This window comes from Dipodomys merriami, unplaced genomic scaffold, assembly GCF_024711535.1.
Source record: "Dipodomys merriami isolate MVZ:Mamm:240054 unplaced genomic scaffold, mDipMer1.0.p SCAF_195, whole genome shotgun sequence".
Classification (NCBI taxonomy): domain Eukaryota; kingdom Metazoa; phylum Chordata; class Mammalia; order Rodentia; family Heteromyidae; genus Dipodomys; species Dipodomys merriami.
Genome location: NW_027203326.1, coordinates 1040396 through 1058678, shown reverse-complemented (window position 1 = coordinate 1058678; position 18283 = coordinate 1040396). Strand labels below are relative to the sequence as shown.

General features: G+C 36.7%; 1 non-coding gene and 1 pseudogene across 1 annotated transcript; both read left to right on the top strand.

Moving 5' to 3' along the window:
- The first annotated feature begins 3998 nt into the window (after nt 1–3998).
- LOC138831423 (U6 spliceosomal RNA) lies at nt 3999–4094 on the top strand (annotated as a pseudogene).
- A 13718-nt stretch (nt 4095–17812) lies between these two features.
- Nucleotides 17813–17919, top strand: LOC138831425 (U6 spliceosomal RNA). Its single transcript, XR_011373286.1, has one exon. It is a non-coding gene; the product is annotated as a U6 spliceosomal RNA (small nuclear RNA).
- The last annotated feature ends 364 nt before the right edge of the window (nt 17920–18283 follow it).

Here is an 18283-nt window from a genome sequence, read left to right as displayed (position 1 = left end):
AGGAGGACGTAGAAGTAGGACATAGAAGCATTGTCCTTTTGTAACAGACACTGTCTTCCAAGGTATGGGTAATTTAACTCTATTATCCTCCCTACATCTCGATGAAGTAATGCAAGACCAAGAGAAAAATAATCGATTGAAATAATTTTGCATAGAATAACTTCACTGTTGCTGATATGGTATCTAAGGAGAATCTTAAGAGAGTGGATAAAAGTGCAATATTTTTTTTGTTTCTTATAAGCAACTTGTTACAAAATATAACTTTGAGGTTAGACAATTCTGATTGAACCAACAAGTGATGAAGTACTTATTTTTGTGGGCACTTTAGACACAAGAAGTCTGTCAAGGTAAAAGAAAAAAAATATAACCAAATATATATGATCACAGCTTCTTGGACAGCTTTCTGGAGACAAAGTTTTATATTAGATTTCTCCTCATTAACATAGATGTTTTTTCATGGCAACCAAATGCAAGAGGGAAGTTTAATGGACTCACTTGGCCAATTAAACAGCATGAAAGAAGAAAATGGCAAATAATATTTAAGGAATTACTTTGCCAGAAGAAAGAAGGAAAAATATAATTCAAAATCAATTGACTTAAAAGTATGAAGGAAGAGTAGTGAAGAGAGAATAGAGAAAATAAAAAGTATTGTTTTCTCTCCAGTGGAGTAATGGGTTCTTGATCTTATTTCTCCCATTCTATCCTCACAAGCTACCAAGTGTGTCTCCGGACTGGGTTATCCAGTTCAGACAGAAAACTCGTAGAAGAAAGATACTATTTGCAGCAGATGTAGGTGATTTATAACCTTAGATAATCTATTTAATTCTGTTCAAAATTCTCCCCTATTCAAAATTCCCTCTTTGAACAGTTTTGTTTGCTTTTCCCAAGACTGCCCTTCATTAACTGATTAAAATTTTGAGAGGTCATATTCATACTCTCTGGAGATTGCAGTTTGGTTGTGATTTTTGAGTGTTTTTTGTTTCTTGTTGTGTTTTTTAACTGAATTTTAAAAGGTTGTACAATTGTGTTACAATTAAATATATCCATCTAATTGTCAATGCTCCAAGATCAGAGTCACTCCTTCCATCATTCTCAACCAACCCTTTCTCCAAGATTTATTTTCAATTTACCACTTCCTTTATCATATGTGTACACTGAGTATTCTAGCTGTACTGGCCGCTTGTTCATTTTTCATTCATTCTATATCTTTACTATAATTCCTCTGCCCCTTGTTCATTTTTCATTCATTCTATGTCTTTACTATAATTCCTATCTGGTTTCAACTTCCTGATAGTCATTCTGTTAAACTGTCTATTAATACTTTGAAAGGTTTATATACATTCCATGGACTTTCAATCCTGCATATTCTTAAACTGATGTCAGCTTATATTTCCATAATTGATTCATCTGCAACAATTTGCAAGACTGGAGACGTGAAGCACCTAAAAATGATTTTATTCTTATCCATTTGGAAGATTAATCTTTAGTCAAAAAGAAAGTTAAAAATGGCTTAGAATGTATTCCTAACTACAAATTTTTATAAATGGCTTTGTACAATGATGTGATTCTTTTATTTTACATGGAATAATATTTTCTACTACCTATAAGTTTTGGAAAATGAAGAAAATTTAAATTTATTCCTACAGAGGAATATGATAGAAATAGAGGACAGATATTATGTTTGTCATATCTCTGATGAGTACACATATTCAAGACTTAAAGTTATATTCTTAGTATGTTAGACAGAGGGAAAACATAAAATTACATATGATAAGGCAACTATTTGTGACTTTTTAAAATGTACCTTATTAAATGATGAAATTTATTAGCTAAGGTTTGGGTTTGAAATTTAGGAGGCTGATCTATTTAACACATTTCTGGAAGGCTCTTACTGAAAAACACAAATTGTGGGTGGTACTATTTCTACACTTTAATGAATGGTTGAACCTGTTTCGCATTAGTGCTGTGTAAATAATTCAACTCTATTGTAACTTGCTGCCTACACTTGAAAAAGTTGTAATGTCACTAAGCATCATCAACTTGTCAAATGTTATTTTGGCCAATGGGATTTTAAAAAGTTTATTTGAAAAGGAATACACTTTCAGGAGATTCAATGTAGATTATCATTGGTTTGAGAGTGACATTTTTATACCACAGAACCATGTTGTACTGAAGTCCCAATGTTTTGAAGCACTCCTTAGTGCTTCAAATGTTTTTCTGAATTACATTGACCTCTAAGTCAAGTTTTCTGGGCTTTGGTAGACCAATTATGGATCTATCCTTCAAGGAACTTTTTTTTGGCCCACTTATGTTGAAATAAAATCTTTCATTAATCAAAGGGGAGGGGTATTAAATATAAGCTTATGATACTTTGTGAACTCGAAGTTGAATGTTTGAATTACAGTACTTTCTCTAAAATTTTGTTATCTCAACCTTCATTTTAAGTTGCCTTGCATTTCACAATTGCTTACTGCTAATTCCTGCATCTCAAGGAATTGGGGCCCTGAAATATAGGAAATGAGAAATTGAGATGGGTCTTCAATTACTTTGTGTTGACATGTTGCATGGGTCTTGGTGAGAAGTCTTTCCCCTGTTATCTGATGATGCAGGTAACTGGGACCTGGGATCCTAGGACCCATGGGTACTGCAGAAGAATAATGTTTTTTAGACATCTTAGCAAAATTTGGGTATAATCAGTAGGAATGCTTCAGAAATATGGAGAAAAACATTTTGGGACAAGCAAGTTAAAGCAATAAACAGAGTAGCAGAGTAAAATCCATTATAGCTTAGAGAAAAACATTGTTTTTTTGCCATGTGGATTCAGAAGACCAAGAACAGAATGTATCACAAGTTTATACTAAAGATATTGCATAGATATTTTATATTCTAATCCATATTTTAAACCTAATTATTTTTATTCCAATTCTATTTATTGGAATAAATAACTATCAATTTATTTGTCAAATTTTCAACTAATTCTAGTAAGTTTCACTGTGTGAAATATAAAATCAGCACATATAAATGTAAAATATATAACTATATATACTATAATTAAAAGGCACACGTTTTGCATTGTTCTGTTGTAGTTACTGTATCAATGGCAAATCTGTTTTAAAGTATTATTCCATTATCTCTACCTCAGTGTTTGATAGAGTTAGACCTAAAGCTTTACCATATGTAGATTTACAGCATAGAGGCAATAGGAAATACTGTGATTAAAACATTATCAATTTAATACCTAATAAGGAGGAGAAAAAGATGGACTTCTCCTGAAACTATGAAAATATTTGGTGATAAAAAGTCAGTAGTGTAAGTTCCTGCCTGGTTGGATGGTAGACAGGCCAGGACAATAAGTAATCATGCATACCAACAATTTTTCACCTTCTTGGCTTCAGCTATTTTTGAAATGGAAGGTATAACAAAAAATTATATTTTGATAAAAATACCTTCTAGTCTGAACAGTTCTGTTTGAACTGTTCATCTCTCTATGATCCCTTGTAACCAAGATTAGTTTTGTTCCAGTAATACAATCTATGCTGTCAGGGTAAGATATTCTGGTTGGTCTGTTCCCACATGGAAGAAGGGTAAAGGCTCTTGTAGACATTTCTGCCAGTAACACCTCATTTGGGAAAATGTCAGCTGAAGAAGTTTAGAAGTAGCTCTTAAGCAATGCTTACTTTGAATCCATTAGGTCCACAGAGCTAACAAAGTTGGATAAATAAGTACTTGAAAAAGCCATCACCTTTGGACCTATCTATAAATATTTGAGTGTACGATCAAATTCCAAATTAAAAGACTTGATAGTCATTGACAAAAAAATGCAAATGTGAGCAATCGATTGATCAATATAATTTTTTCCACTATTCACAGAATTTTAGGGAAATATGATCGATAGCATTGTTAAGAACAATAAGCTTTCCTTGTTACTAGTAGGCACCCATAGATATAAGCTTGTATAAAGATTGCATCATTAACTGCTTAAATTTAGACGATACTACATGCTTCAGCAGCACGTATACTGAAATTACAATGCAGAGATTAACATGGCACTTGCACAAGGATAATATGAAAATTTGAGAATATTCCATATTTTTCATTCTTCAGATGCAAGAAATGATAAACAGTTATTAAAAAGTTGATTACCAAATTATAACAATACACGTAATTCATATAATTAAATTTAGTTTGACATCAGCGTATTAAATCTTCACCTCAGAAAGACGTTTACATAGCATAATCTTTACAAAACTTTTCAAATTAGATAACATTTTCATTTTATCCCAAAGAAAAATAATATTAAGACCTAGAAAAAAAAAGGAATCAAACAGTTTCTATATGGAATGCAATTGGAAAGGACACATTAATGAACCTATATATTATAAAATAGTGTAGAATACGGAGTATATCTAAGAGAAAATAAAATAAATTATGAACATTATGCAAACATAGAATATAGAATATTTTAAAATATACTTTTTCAGACAAGCTCCAGAAATATTTTAGTTTCTGTACTACTCATTTCAAAAGGTAAGTTAAAATTATTTCTGATTAAAAAATCACAAACTCTGAAGAAATCATTATACATGTATACAAAAAACTATTGAATACATTTTGACATCCAATGTAGGCAATTCACTTGGAAGAATTCCGCGGAATCCATGAATTTTTACAGTAAAATATTGGTGTTGCCGGGCACTGGTGGCTCATGCCTATAATCCTAGCTACACAGGAGGCTGAGATCTGAGGATCATGGTTCAAGTCCAGCCTGAGAAGGAAAGTCTGTCTTACTCTTATCTCCAATAAACCACTAGAACACTGGAAGTGGAGCTGTGGCTCAATTGGTAGAGCACTCACCTTGAGCTGAAGAGCACAGGGACAGCTCCCAGGCCCAGAGTTCAAGCCCCATGACCAACCAAAAAAAAAAGATATTGCTCTTATTTGGATTGTGAAAATATTTTGTAGGGACACAAAAGATGGACTTGCATTTTTGAAATTTTAAGAAACTTAACCCGACCATTAAGACTTAGGTGAACAATTTGTACAGCCTTCCACATCATAGAGATAATGATACATACTTATCATTTTGGCAATATCAAATGAAGTTATTTCTATGTTGTTCTTTAGGCCTGGTTTTATATAATGGTTCAAAAGAAGGAGATCAAGCATATCTTTGCTATCTCAATTCTCAGCAGCAAGATGTAAGGGTGTCAAGAGGCCTTAACTTTGGGCATTGGTATCTGTATCATAATGAAGTAAGAAAGAAGCCACTCTGCTATTATACCACGTATATGCACTGTGCAAGGGTGTCCAGTCATCTAAAGTTATTGCATGTGCCGCTTGAGACACCAAATCACTGGCAATGTCTAAGTGTCCACTGTAGGCTTCTCGATGAGGAGGGGTATACTCATCATCATCCCTACTATTAACATGAGTGGCCTTTTGGGAAAGAAGTCTCCACACTGTAATAAGCCGAGTATTTTTGGCAGCCTAATGAAGAAATTTGCTTGGATCCTTCTCCACTTTTTTTTCTTGCAATTGATATAATTCCTTACTTTTTTATCTTGTTCTTCATATTCCTCAGAATTGCCTAACCAGAGACTTTCAGTGCCAGTGGGAATGAGGTGTCCATGTATTTCCCTAATAGTTCACATTGGTTGAACTGGTCAGAAATATTGGGCGATTTTTCTGCATTTGTTTATTCACCATGATTTATTTTCTCTTTTTCAAATTTTACTATTCAAAATTATTCTAATTGGAGAGTAGGGAATTGATGGAGAGCAGAGGAAAGATTTTCCTCCGCATTCAAATGTACACACTGAAAATGAGGACCAGTGATTTCTTCATGTGCAGCTTACTCTAAGAATGAGAAAATAGGAAATAATGCCTTCTATATAAATAATTTGGGAAATGGCAGAGCAAAAAGTGAAATGCTGCAACCAAAAATATAAAAGCAAAATAAATTAGGATTATTATGGAGCAATCATATTATCTATGAGAATCAAGAAAGGGAGAGACAATGATTGAGACAGATGTGTAATGACCTAGCTTGCCACAAAATCCATTCCTCTGATCAAATAATAGAGCAAACAAAATATTTTTTTTTAAAGATGGGAGTTCCGGGAAGATGGCTGAGGAGAAGCTGAAGGCTAAACAAGCTCTCCCATAGAAATCAGTTTTAGAGTTCCAGTGAACAGTCCTAAGCCAGAGAATCACACCAAGTGTGCATTCATAGGACAGAGAGTTAGGCCAGAGAGAGAAAATACAGGCAAGGAGACAGCTCTGAGCACTTGCCAGCAGCTGCTTCAGCAGCGGCAGCGGTGATGGCACAGACTACAACTGCCATACCTGAATCACAGAGAGTCCAGGACAAAGGAGCCAGATGTGGCAGGAGAGCAGATTCAACTCAACACCAGCAAGAACCGACAAGGAGAAGACCAATTCATCAAGCAGTTTGCAGACCAGGGACGACCAGGAACCACGACTCGGCGTGAGTAGAAGCCTAACATCCCCACCCCTTCTCAGGGAGCAGAGGAGGGAAGAGCACCCCTCCACCCCCCAGTACCGGAGATCACCATCTTGGATACTGACAAAGCTCGCCGGAGCTGCTAGCTCTGACTCACGCCTTGGAATAAATCTAGAGTCATCTAGCAGATCACAAGAGCCTAAACTGACCTGCCAGACTCAGCTCCACCCAGGGAAAAGTCACCCAGCTCGGGTACCAGCCCCAGGAGTGGCTTTCTCCACCGGGTAATCAGAGCCAGAGGCTGCGCATCCCTTTAGCAGGTTTGACAATCAATTGAAATTCAGTAAACAGAAACCCTGAGAGTTGCTCCAGGCTGGGCTCTGTGAGTTTCTCACAAACCAGCCCCCAAGAAAAGCCACTGTTTGCTGAAAGGCCTCAACTCTACCCTGAACCTAGCCTCATCACAGCATCTCCAAACTCGAGGAAAAAGCCATTTCCCGCTTTTGTGATACTCAAAGCACATCTCCCTCCCATTGGACTAACCTGGGAGGAGGATCTCAAAATATTGGGGAAAGTAGAGCATTTTTCTGTCTGTTCAAAGAAACTGAATTAAGTAACCAACCAAGCCACAGGAACCCAAGCAGACCAGAGACTCCAACAAGAGGCTGGTTACAGACACAAGGAAGATACAGGATTTTTCCCACCCCTCCAAAAAAATCAAAGAACTTTTTTTTTGTACCTTTTATTAAAAAAATTTTTTTCTAAGATTTTTTTAAAGTTTAATTTTTACCTTTTTTGAAAAAAAATTGTTTTCTAGTAATTTTTTTCCTGTTAGAATTTTATTTTAGGGGTATAAATGTGTGTGTGTTTTTCTTTCTTTTTTGTTTTGTTTTGCTTTTTGTCTAGCTCTACTGAACTTCTGATTTTTTTCTTACCTTCTTATCCTTTTCTCCTGTTCTTATCTTTCATTCTTCTTTATGTGACTTAATTGCTGTTCGGCACATCCTCAGATAAACCCATAGTTGATTATTAGACCTTATTTCCCATTGTGTACACACTTAATCCACAAATTTATTACTCAATTCAAAAACTCTTAGACTTAAATTTCTTAATAGCAGTACTACCTCTTTATACCTATATAATATTTTAAGTATTTTTATTTTTAAGTTTTTCACATCTCCTTTATATCCCTCCCTTTCTCTCATTATATTCATGATCTTCTCTGGATAGTTTGTTTTTCAATCTGAATAATATTTTTTAATTTTTTACCTTTCTATTTTTTTCCTGGTCTCTTTTTGTTTCCTTTCTTTTTCTTCTTTTTTTTTCTCTCTCTCTACTTTCATCCTATCCAACCTATTTACTGCTTTGAGATTAGAATTTAGTTAACACTCCCTGTGCCTTCCCACATCATTCTTTTCCTATTTTTTACCCACATCTCTTCCTAAACATAAAAATTTCTGGTTTACCAAATTCTTATATGGGGTTCATAGCACATTAATATACAGTTGTTTGATCTTGAATAGATGTTTCTTTTGAACTAGATTGTATCTGCAGACTATTGACTGTGCAAATACAGACTTTTCTTGATTCTTGCCTTAAGGTAGTGTTCTAGCACAAAACTGGTGTTACTTTCATCCCAAATGGGCAGAATACGCCGGAAAAACACAAGAAAAATGGAAAGTCCGGTATCTCAACCCGCACTCATGGTAATTAGGGGACAGAACAGATATGAATAAAACAGAGGAGAGTTCCAAAATAGCTCTACAAACACGGCTGGCAAACATGATATATGAAAAGATTGAAAACATACAAAGGACTCTGTATGAGCGTGATAGGGAGAGAAAGGAGGCAATCCAAAAGTTTTTACAGGAATATCATGAGCATGAGGAAACTACTCAAAAACTGATACAGGATTTGCGTGAGCAGCTTGAGAATACCCAAAGAGAAAGGCAGGAATGGTGTGAGCAGGCTGAGAGCACTCAAAGAGAACTACAGGAATGGCATAAACGTGAGGAAGCTAAGCAAAGAGTAATACAGGAATTGAGAGAGCAGGATAAGAAAACACAAAGATCACTAAAGGCATTCATGGAATCCATTAACAAAGAGCTGAAGGAAGTCAGGGAGACCACCAATGGAATGCTGAATGGAACCCAACAGAAGGAATGGGAGTCCAAGGAAACCATAACAAATCAACTAAGTGATTTGAGAATAAACACTGAACACCAAATTAAGGAAGTAAAAAAGTTCATACAAGATCTAAAACAAAGATTTAACAAAGAATTTGAAGCCATCAAAGCTGACCAACTAGAAGGAAAAGAAATAAAACACAAAGTAGAAAGTCTCGACAGCAGGTTAGACTATGCAGAAGATCGAATCTCGGGGATTGAAGATAGCCTAGACATTATAGAAAAAGAACATACAACCATCCAAGACAAGTTCAAGAAATAGGAGAGATCTATCCAACACTTGGAAAACTACATTAGGAGGCCTAATCTAAGGATAATGAGTGTAGAGGAGTACCTAGAAACAGAAGTTAATGATCTAGAAATTTTTTTTAACAGTATCCTATCAGAGAACTTCCCAAACATGCAAAAACATAGGCCTATTGAAATCAAGAAGCTTTTAGAACTCCAAATAGAGCAGACCAGAATAGGACATCCCACCCTCACATTATAATCCACACAGGATCAACCCAGACCAAGGAAAAGATCCTTAAAGCTGTCAAGGAGAAAAGATTAATCACTTATAAAGGGAAACCAATTAGAATCACCTCAGATTTCTCAGCAGAGAAAATCAAAGCAAAAAGAGGTTGGAATGATGTATGCAATGCACTACAAACAAATAAATATCAACCAAGAATACTGTACCCAGCTACACTCTCCTTCAAAACTGAAGGCCAACCAAAAACCTTCCATAGCAAAGAAAAATTGAAACAATACATCTTCAACAAACCAGCCCTACAAAAGATTCTTAAAGATGTCCTACACATAGAAAACCAACAAGACCACAATAAAGGCCAAGAAACTGCACCCAAACTGAGAATCCAAGAACCATAGGGAGAACCCAGGATCCTCAGCCCCCAAGAAGGTGGATAATATGGCAGGAACTCCCAAATACCTCTCAGTCCTATCTCTTAACATTAAAGGGATTAACTCTCCAATTAAGCCACATAGACTGTCTAGTTGGATTAGAAAACACGATTGTTCTTTCAGCTGCCTTCAGGAGTCACATCTTGCCCGTAAAAACAAACACATATACAATGTTAAATGCTGGAGCAAAATCTACCAAGCAAACAGCCCCCATAAACAGGCGGGAGTTGCAATCCTAATATCAGAAAAAATAGATTTCAAATTAAAATTTGTGAGAAGAGATAAAGAAGATCGCTACATAGTGATTAAGGGATCTCTCCTTCAGGGGGATATTACAATTTTAAATATCTATTCGCAAAACAACAGAGCATCCAAATTTATCCAAGAAACACTACTTTCCCTCAAATTCCACATAATCCAAAGACATTAATTGTTGGGGATTTTAACACACCATTCTCCCCACTAGATCGATCAACTCGGCCAAAACTCAACAGAGAAACCGCAGATCTAAACAACTGCATAGATCAACTAGATTTAACAGACATCTCCCAAATATATCACCCAATAGCATCCGAATACACGTTTTTATCAGCAGCACAAGGAACATTTTCTAAAATAGAACATATTTAAGGCCACAAAGCAAACTTGTCCAAATTCAGAAACATTGAAGTTATACCTTGCATTCTCTCAGACCACAAGGGAATAAAATTAGAGCTCAACACCAAAAGCCACCAAACAAATTCCGGTAACACCTGGAGGCTGAAGAATACACTGCTGAATCTCGAGTGGCTCAAGGAAGAGATTAGAAAGGAAATTCAAATGTTCATGTTATTCAACCAAAATGAGCACACAAATTACCAGCTCTTCTGGGACTCAGCAAAGGCAATACTCAGACGCAAGTTTATACCTCTGAATTCCTACATCAACAAATTGGAGAGATCTGAAACTAACAATTTAATGAGATATATGAACCTCCTTGAAAAAGAGCAGCAAGATAAACCCCAATCCAGTAGATGGAAAGAAATAATTAAAATTAAATGAATTAGAATCCAAAAAAACTATAGAAACAATCAAAAAAACAAAGAGTTGGTTCTTTGAAAAAATTAACAAAATTGAAAGACCCTTATCAAATTTTATCAGAAAAAGAAGAGAAAACACCCAAATAAGTAAAATCAGAGATGAGAATGGAAACATCACCACGGAAACAACCAAGATTCAGAACATTATAAGGGAATACTTCTGAAAAGTTTATGCTAATAAGTTTGAGAACTTGGCAGAAATGGACCTTTTCCTAGCAAGTATTGACATGCCAAAACTAAACCAAGATGAGTTAAACCAGCTTAACAGGCCCATATCAAGCATTGAAATAGAAACAAAAATAAGAGATCTCCCAGGTAAGAAGAGTCCACGACCAGATGGTTTTACAGCGGAATTCTAACAATCGTTCAAAGCAGAGAACCCACCAAATACTCACCAACTCTTCAAAGAAATTGAAAGAGAAAGCTCACTACTGAACACATTCTATGAAGCCATCATAACCCTCATCCCAAAACCAGGTAGGGACTCATCAAAGAAAGAGAACTATAGATCCATTTCTTTGATGAACATTGATGGAAATTTTCTCAACAAAATTTTGGCCAATCAACTTCAAAAATTCATCCCAAAAATCATACACCACAATCAAACAGGATTAATTTCAGGGATGCAATTCTGGGTCAATATACGCAAATCAATTAATATTATTCACCACATGAACAGGAGCAAGGATATGAACCACACCGTTATCTCAATAGATGCAGAAAAAGCATTCAACATGATCCAACACCCCTTTATGATGAAGGTTTTGGAAAAATTAGGAATCCATGGAACATTCCTCAATACAATAAAGGCTGTATATGGCAAACCTACAGCCAGCATTATACTTAAAGTTGAAAAACTAAAGCCATTTCCTCTTAACTCAGGAACAAGACAAGGATGTCCACTGTCTCCACTTCTCTTCAATCTAATACTAAAATGCCTAGGTACAGCAATAAGACAAGATGCAGACATAAAGGAGATCCAAATACGGAAAGAAGAAATAAAACTCTCCTTCTTTGCAGATGACATGATCTTGTATTTAAAGAATCCCATAGACTCCACTCCCAAATTACTCAAGCTGATTCAAAACTTTGGCAAAGTAGCAGGGTATAAAATGAACCCCCCAAAATCAGTGGCATTTCTTTTTTTTTTTTTTTTTTTTTTTTGTCGGTCGTGGGGCTTGAACTCTGGGCCTGGGCGCTGTCCCTCAGCTCTTCATCTCAAGGCGAGCGCTCTACCACTTGAGCTACAGCGCCACTTCCGGTTTTCTGGTGGTTTATTGGAGATAGGAGTCTCACGGTCTTTCTTGCCCGGGCTGGCTTTGAACCGCGATCCTCAGATCTCAGCCTCCTGAGTAGCTAGGATTACAGGCGTGAGCCACCAGCGCCCGGCTCAGTGGCTTTTCTGTATGCCAACAATAAGAAAAGTGTGGCTGAAATTAGGAAAGCAACTCCATTTGTAATAGCCCCACACAAAATAAAATACCTAGGAATTAACTTAACCAAAGAAGTGAAAGACCTCTGTGATGAAAACTTTAAAATATTTAAAAAGGAATTCAAAACAGAACCTAGAAAATGGCAAAACTTTCCATGCTCCTGGATTGGAAAGATTAACATCGTGAAAATGGCAATACTTCCCAAGGCCTTCTACAAATTCAACACGATACCTATAAACATTCCAAACTCATCCTTCAAGGAAATAGAAGAGGCAATACAAAAATTCATATGGAACAATAAAAGACCCCAAATAGCAAAAACAATCCTCAACGGAAAGAACACTGCTGGAAGAATATCAATACCAAAATTAAAACTCTACTATAAAGCCATAGTAATCAAAACAGCTTGGTACTGGCACAAGAACAGACCTCAGGACCAATGGAATAGAATTGAAAACCTAGAAATGAACCTACAGACCTATAGCCTTCTAATCTTCGATAAGGGTCCTAAAACAATAGAATGGAAGAAAGACAGCCTCTTCAGTCAATGGTGCTGGCAAAATTGGTTAACTACTTGTAGAAAACTAAAGCTAGATCCTTATATTTCCCCCTGCACCAGAATCAACTCCAAATGGATCAAAGACCTCGAAGTCAAAGGCAGACACTCTGAAAACATTACAGGACGGAATAGGAGAAACCCTAGGTCTCCTTGGATCAGGACGAAATTTTCTGAATAGAGTCCCGGAAACACAACAAACCAAAGGAAGGTTGAACAAATGGTATTGCATGAAGTTGCAGAGTTCTGCATGACAAAGAACATTGCTACCAAGATCAATAGAAAGCCCATGGATTGGGAGAAAATCTTCACTAGCCATACAAGAGACAAGGGTTTCATATCTAAAATATACTTGGAATTCACAAAATTAAATTCCCCAACAACAAATCCTCAAAGAATCAACTGCCCAATAAATAAGTGGGCTAAAGACTTAAAGAGAAACTTCTCTGAAGAAGAAAGAAGGATGGCCAATAGACACATGAAGAAATGCTCAATATCCCTAGCCATAAATGAAATGCAAATCAAAACAACATTGAGATACCACCTCACCTCAGTTAGAATAGCAAAAATAAAGAACTCTAACAACAACAGATGCTGGAGGGGTGTGGACAGAAGAAAACCTTACTTCATTGTTGGTGGGAGTGTAAACTTGTTCAATCACTTTGGAAAGTAGTATGGAGGTTCCTCAAAAGACTCCACATAGAGCTCCCCTACATTTGGGCATTTACCCAAATGTTTACAAACAAGACCACACTAAAGCTACCAGCACAACTATGTTTATTCCAGCATTATTTACCATAGCTAAGGATGGAACCAACCCAGATGCCCCTCAGTAGATGAATGGATCAAGAAAATGTGGTATATATACACAATGGAATTCTATGCCTCCATCAGAAAGAATGACATTGCCACATTTGTTAGGAAATGGAAAAACTTGGAAAAAATTATATTAAGTGTAGTAAGCCAAGCCCAAAGAAACATAGGTCCCATGCTTTCCCTTATTTGCAATAGTTAGTATATGTATGAGTCAAGCAGAAAAGGTAGGATAAAGTGATGTTAGGAAATTAAACCCTAACATATGTATTTAAAAGTTTTTTTTTTCTTTCATGCATTTGTTTCTAACGCATTTATAAGATTATTTCTTTGTTTCTTTGTATGCACCATCACCACAGTATAACCCCTGCTTTCACTGTATTTCATTTCGGTATAATTTGTGGAGGGGAAGGGGAAAACAAGTCGTTTAAATAGGGATAGAGTTGGACCCTTTGCAACAATGAGAAGTACAAGTTCTCATGTCGAAAACGAACTTTACAACTTTGGTGGGGGGGATTTGATGGGGGGGGGCAGGAGGAGGCTTAGAAGGAATGGGAAGAGGAAACAAATGAAGTGGCTACAATGCTTGATAAGAAATGTACTCATTATCTTTTCCATGTAATTGTAACCCCTCTGTACAGTTTTTTCATAATTAAAAAATTAATAAAAGGTACCAAAATAGTACTTTGCTTTTTTGGGGTGAGATGGGAAGATTCTGTATCTCCCTTTTGTCCATAACCAGTCTCTTTTTTGAGTCTCTGGTCTGCTTGTTGTGTTTTATTTTCCTGTAACTTGGTTGTTTTCTTAAGTCAGTTTCTTTGAGTAGGCAGAAAAATGCTTTGCTTTATCCAGGATATTGTCATCCTCCTCCCAGGCTAGTTCAATGGGAGGGATATCTGCTTCGAGTATCCCAAAAGAGGGTGATGGCTGTTTCTTCTAATTTGGAGATGCTGTGATGGGGCTAGGTTCTGGGTAGAGTTGAGGCATTTCAGCAAGCAGTAGCTTTGCTCTGAGGGGCTAGCTTCTGAGGCAGTCACAGATCCCAGCCAGGAGCCATTCTCAGGGTTTACTGTTACTGAATTTCAATTGATTGTCTAGGCTGTTGTAGGGAGCGGCAGCTTCTGGCTCTGTTTACCCAGTGAAGAAAGGTGCTCCTGTGGTTGGTGCAGGCCCGGGCTTGGTGAATTTTCCCTGGGTGGAGCTGAGCCTGGCAGTTCAGGTTAGATTCGTGTGACCTGATAAATGACTTTTTGTTTTCATTCAAGGACTGAGTGAGTTGGAGCTAGCTGCACAGCCATGCCTTTGCCAGTGTCAAAGAGGGAGATGTCCGGTAGTGGGCAGGGAGGGGTTGCCTTCTCATCTCTGCTCCCTGAGAAGGAGTGAGGAAGTCAGGCTTCTACTCACACAGGAGTCTGGTTCCTGGGTCATCTCTGGCCTGCGGTCTGAAAGATGAAGATGTCTGCTCTTTGTCAGTTCTTGCTGGTGTTGAGTAGAATCCTCTTGCCTGCTGTGTCTGGTGCCTTTGTCCTAGACTCTCTGTGTTGCAGGTATGGTGGCTATAGCCACCACCGGCCCCACCACAATCACAACCATGGCTGCTGGCAATTGCTCAGATTTGTGTCCTTGCCTGGATTTTCCCTCTCTGGCCTAACTCTCTGTACTGTGGTGGCACACTTGGTGTGATTATCTGGCTTAGGACTCTTAACTGGAGCACTAAAACTGCTTCCTATGTGAGAGCTTGTTTAGCTTCCAGCTTCTCCTCCACTATCTTCCCGGAACCCTAAATTTAAATTTTAAATGACAAATTCTTTTCAAATCCTTTCACTCAGGCACAGGTATGGATAGATAAGTGATGTGGGCAGAATCAGAATTATTCAGAAGGTTGTAAATGGATGTTTACCGAATTTTCTCTAGGCTGGGCCATAGAATACATACTGTCCTAATTGGAAAAAGTTAGCCTTCCAAGGTTTTCTGCATATAAACACTCCATCTCCATCAACATTTTGACTACCAAGGTATTAGTCCCTGGTCACTTTTTTTTTTGTCGGTCATGCGGGCTGAACTCTGGGCCCTGGCACTGTCCCTCACCTTTTGAACTCAAGGCTAGTGCTCTATCACTTGAGCCATCGTGCAACTTCTGGCTCTTTTCTGCTTATGTGGTCCTAAGGAATCGAGCCCAGGGCCTCATGCATGCAAGGCAAGCACTCTACCACTGAGCCAACCTTCCAGCCCCTCCATCAGCATTTTATTAGAGGATTATTCAAGATTAGCTGTATGTTGATTGATAGTGACTGATCATGACAGAAAGTTGAGGGAAAACCATCTACACTTCAGTGAGGTTCTGATTTGTGCTTCACAAACTGTTATGAAAGCTCTACATGATAAAACTAGCACCTGCATTTCTAAAAATTCCTTGGTTGTTACATTTTCTGATATTGTCTCAATTCAAGTAGTTTTCCTTGGAGTTCAATACTATTCAATGATGCTGTATTAGCTCCTTGTTACAATTTGCAGACTGGTCTTTTTGATGAAATTTGTGCTTTTCAAAATTGCTCTCCAAATTCCATCCACAAACTGTATACAAAATTTATCTGAAAAAATTTGTATCTGCTTATAGTGCATACACTTTTAGTTTTCATTACAAATATAGAATGTAGTAAAAATTCTCATAGTAATTATACTGCACTAGCATGTGGGCAGATTCTAATGTAAATAATATACTGTGTTCATGTACAGTTTTTGAATATCCAAAGTAATAAGCCTGTGGTCTAAAACAAATACCTTACTTATATTGAGTGACAAATACAATTTCATATAAGCACAGAAGTTTTTCTTGTATCTTTTTAACATATATTTTTATTATAAATACTGTACAGAGGGGTTACAGTTAAATAAGTAAGGTAATGAGTACATTTCTTATTGAGCATTGTCACCCCCTCCTTTGTTTTTCCCCTACCATCCCTTCCCTTCACACCTCTCCACCTCCCCCTTTCACCCATCCTCTGATAGAGTGTCTTGTATATTTCATTGTTACACAGGTCAACCAGTATCCTTATATCTTAAATGAAGAAATTCTGGCTTAATTTATGCAGATTCTATTTGTGTAGACACATCTAAAATCACTGGCCACGTCCAAGAGCACATAAATGAAATGCCATCATTTTTTTGTCAGTTGGTATAATTGTGTTGTACAAATTTAGTGACAGGTAACAAATTATTCTCAAACTTTAAAACATTAAAAATACTTTCTTTTTTTCTTATTTTATTGGCCAGGAAATCAGCAAGACCTTAGTCAGCATTTCTCACATAGGAATTTTCACATGGGTTAGTTAAATGCATATGTAGAGTCCAGTTTTCTGAGGACTCACTCATCTGAATAGGAATTCATGCTGGTTGTTGGAAAAAGAGCTCAAGTAAGGATGCCATTTAAATCCTTATAACTTTACTCTTTTCCAGGGTATTCTCCTGCCACTTTGGTTGTTGAGAGTGTCTACATGAGTAAGCATTCCCTGAGGAGAATGGAGACACCATATGACTTATACTTCCTGAGGTTTCCAAGTGACTTGCTATCACTTGTACTGCATTTTGTAAGTCAAATCTCACTAAAAATACGTTTTAAGAGATAAGAGGAGTGGTAAATGAACTCTTATGGACGAATACATCTTCAACATATATTGTTCCAAGTATTCCGTTTAAGTCATATTCAACAACTGGTGAAACTTGTGTTGGCTGTAATTATGTGTCTTTCTCCATATGTGCATATATATATGTCTATATGTATGTGTGTGAATAGTAACATACATGTGTACATTATGGGTTATATCATCATTTATTCCTTGCTAACAAATAAAGTAAGGAATCCCTAAAGTTTTAATAGAAACTGTGTAGTTAAAATCTTAACTCTTCACTCTGCTTCTTTACACAAAGACTTTGCAACTTCTCATTAATAAAGTTTCCATAAACTCTGAAATGTACATACTTAGTACTTAATGTCTGCTACCATAAATCTTAAATACTTTACAGAAAAGTTGTATACCTGCCAAACAGTCCTATTTTTGGCATATATAGGCACAATCCCAAAATTAACCATATTTAAACATCAAAACTTTTAATAAAACTTAACAGTTGCTGCAATGTTCATTTTGACAGGTGCTTTGCATAGAATAATTGAATTCTTCCTCCTACACATCTCTTGAACTACAAATATCTGGAATTATTTTGTTTTTGGCATGTCTATCTTGGTTTTATTCTTAAATGTGTGCTTATATAAGAAATACATGATTCTAAAATTTCACAACTATTCTTTTGAACTTGCTTTTTGTTTAATTGTCTAGTTTAATAAAATCAATAAAATTTTACTTTATATATAAAAATGTTCTGTGCTCAATTTAGCATCACATACACTAACATTGGATTGATACATAGAAGATTAGCATGCACCCTGTACATGGATGACATGCAAATTCTTGGAGCGTTCCATATTTTTTTTAATATTATTTTATTTTATTTGAGAACATACTGTACAGAGGGGCTACAATTACATGGGCAGGATAATGCATACATTTCTTACCAAGCATCGCAGCCTCCTCCTTTGTTTACCCTTCACCTCCCTTCCCAGCCTCCCCCCTCCCCCCACCCAATTATACCCCCCCCCCACCGACATTGTAAAGCTGGTTTTGACATGACATTTTGTACTTCTCATTGTTGCAACAGGTCCACCTGAATCCTAACAACAACAGATGCTGAAAGATATGTGGCCACCAAGGAACCATACTGCATTCTTGGTGGGAATGTAAACTTGTTCAACTACTTTGGAAAGCAGTATGGAGGTTCCTCAGAAGACTCCACAT